Raw genomic sequence first — 3,083 nt, forward strand, 5'->3', positions numbered from 1 at the left:
AGAAGAGCGGATCCACTCCGCTTCCATTCTCTCTCTCTCGTTCGCCTCGATTGATTCTACCTTGTTTGGTCGCTGCCCAATCCACAACTGATTGCGCTACGATTCCTATTTCCTACCCTGATGAGATCCGGAGGACTCCCCTCAGATCCACTGTCGGAAGCACCCCAATCGAAGTGAAGCAAAACAGCTGCGGCAGCGGAAAATGACGATGCAAGACATCTTCGGATCGGTGCGACGATCCCTCGTGTTTCGAACAGGCTCTGATGGGAACGGAGTTGTAGGAGGCGACGGGATTGTGGAAAAAGATTGTATCTTGCCTCAGTAAATCGAGGATTGAATTGGGCCTAGGGTTTGGGGGGCTTTGCCCCCAAATTCCCTCCGCCGCCGACCTCCGAGGAGAAAGATAATGTACCTCCGATCTTGTGGCGAAGGGGTGAACTCATCGGTTGCGGCGCTTTTGGTCATGTCTGTATGGGTATGAATCTCGAATCGGGAGAGCTGCGTGCCGTGAAGCAGGTGGGTTTCTTGTTTCGTTTTCTTGTATTCCCCCTGGTATTGGACGTTTACTTGCATTCCTTCGGTGGTGTTTCTTGACATAGGGTCCCTTATTCGCAGGTCTTGATCGGGACAAGTAGTGCTTCCAAGGAGAAAGCTCAGGTTATGGTCCCTTCTGTATGCATATATTCTGCTTGAAGATAAGAGAGAACCTTGGATTTTGGTTCCCTTTATCTATGATTTGTTATAAACCTGTTGGTAGGCTCATATAAGGTAGCTCGAGGAAGAAATAAAACTTCTAAAGAACCTTTCTCACCCACATATTGTCGTGAGTGCTTTCTGTCCTGTGCTGTAACTGTTCTATTTTCTAAGACTATTCATCTATTTCTTTAGTTAAAAAGACATCTTTTTTGGATTGACATATGACAAAGCTATTTAGGAACAGCTAGAGAGGTAGAGACTTTAAATATTTTGCTGGAGTTTGTCCCAGGAGGATCCATCTCATAGTTACTCGGGAAGTTTGGATCGATCTTTTCCAGAGGCTGTAAGTATCTGATACCACAATATTGGTTATCAGGCTAATGCAACTGCTAACTAACTTCCTCTTTGAACAGGTTATAAGAATGTATACTAAGCAGCTGTTGCAGGGGCTCTACTATCTTCATCGAAATGGGATCATGCACAGGGACATAAAGGCATGATATTTTCTTGGAAACTTCTGATTTTAATATCTTATTAACTAACTCCCTTCATCGTAGTGGACTCTTTTCTTTTTTGGCCTTGGGAGGCTAATATTCTTGTGGACAACAAGGGTTGCATCAAGCTGGCAGATTTTGGGGCATCAAAACAAGTTGCAAAGCTGGTACTAGGGAAATTTGTATACCTACCCATAAATACTTTTGTGACGATATCCAAATGCTGTTTTTTATACTTACACTCGACCAAATCAATGTTTTTTAAAATCATAATTCTACTCTAGGTCTTGCCTGAACATTGTACTCCTCTATATAGATTTGGAAGTAGTTACTATGTTTTATCTTAAGGAAGCCAATCTGAGAAGGAATTTGATATCCTATGATCTCAATTTATAAATTGGGCATCCATTCTGATAGTATTTCTTTATTTATCTAAAATTGCAAGCATATGAAATTCACAAACTTTTCTTCTTCTTATTTTTTACTTTTTGTTTGTTTGAACATTATCTAGCACAGGGAAAGCAAGCCAGCATTATATAATTTTTATTTGAACAATTGGTCTGTGCTTGAGAAATTTGTTCATGTATAATATAACTCTTTTGACTCTTAACTTATCAACATGATTGTATCAGGCCACTGTGTTTGCAGCTCAGCCAGTGTTTTAGCAAACAATTGGTTTGTGTTAGAGGAAGTTGTTCATGTACTGAATAAACTATCATAACTTATTGAGTTGACTTTGACATTCTAATATGAATCTAGCCAAGACACTGCAACACCTTTTTTGTTTGAACAATTAATCTCAGTTGTTAATGTGTAAGAAACCTCTTTAACGTGCCAACATGTTTTTTGGCAAACAAACAGTTTGTGTTAGTGGAAGTTCTTCATGTATTGAATGAACTCTCATAACTTATAAACATGACTTTGTCATGCTTGGATATGGCCAAATCAATGTTTTAGCATATTTTGTTTATGAACAATTGATCTTTGCTAGAAAAGTTGTTAATGTTTGAGAAAACTCTCTCAATGCATCAACATGATATTTTTCAGGCTACTATAAATGCAGCCAAGTCAATGAAGGGAACTCCATATTGGATGGCACCAAAAGTAATTCTTCAAACTGGGCATAGCTTGTAAGTGTTGATTCTTACCATGTCATCTCCAAAACAAAATAAGGAGTTAAACCCTGCACTAAATGAATATTAAGTTGATTTGAGTAAGTAATTCTACATGGGTCCAATGAATGGATTCATGATCACCTTTTTATGTTTTCCCATATTGTATTTTTGTTGTCTGTAAAACTTGTTCTGTTTTAGTTTGTTTTAGATCTTAATCCATGGTTGTTTGTACATTCATTTAGTTTAGGAGGATACAAACATTGATTTTGTTCAATCTCATAGTCAAAGGGACAAAGTATTCCTATATCAAAGATGTTAGCTAGTATCCCAAGGAGATCCATCTCTATGTTGTATACTGTTTTCAAGCCCAGTTCCATTTGCAACAAAAGGATTCACTGTTCATCTTGTTGTGTGCATGCTTCATATGCAATTATAGTTCATATTTCACACTAACAACTTTGACATAGTTGCATAATACTGTTAGCCTCATTATATGTTCGAGATGATTGTCTTCCATATTCTGTAAACATTTGCCAAATTAATGACACTTCATTATAACAGTGTTGTCATTTAGTTTGTGCACAAATATACAAATGTAATTAAATTGGTTTTTCCCAAGGAGTACCTTTGCCTAAAGATTCTTTCCTATGTATTACTATGTTATGAATTTGGGGCAGTAGCAAATAAGTAACTTTTTAATCTTTACATGAATTTTCTTTTATCCCATGTTACACAACCTTTTAGGAATGCATGAAACATCAGCCTCTCTTGAGAATAT

At 37.6% G+C, this 3,083-nt stretch overlaps 1 pseudogene; it reads left to right on the plus strand.

The window, feature by feature from the left end:
* The first annotated feature begins 202 nt into the window (after positions 1–202).
* Positions 203–2,320, plus strand: LOC141819205 (mitogen-activated protein kinase kinase kinase 3-like; annotated as a pseudogene).
* Positions 2,321–3,083: the final 763 nt, after the last annotated feature.

This window comes from Curcuma longa, unplaced genomic scaffold (genome assembly GCF_044706935.1).
Source record: "Curcuma longa cultivar G26 ecotype Majalengka, Jawa Barat unplaced genomic scaffold, ITB_CL_G26_1.1 contig_28302, whole genome shotgun sequence".
Taxonomy (NCBI): domain Eukaryota; kingdom Viridiplantae; phylum Streptophyta; class Magnoliopsida; order Zingiberales; family Zingiberaceae; genus Curcuma; species Curcuma longa.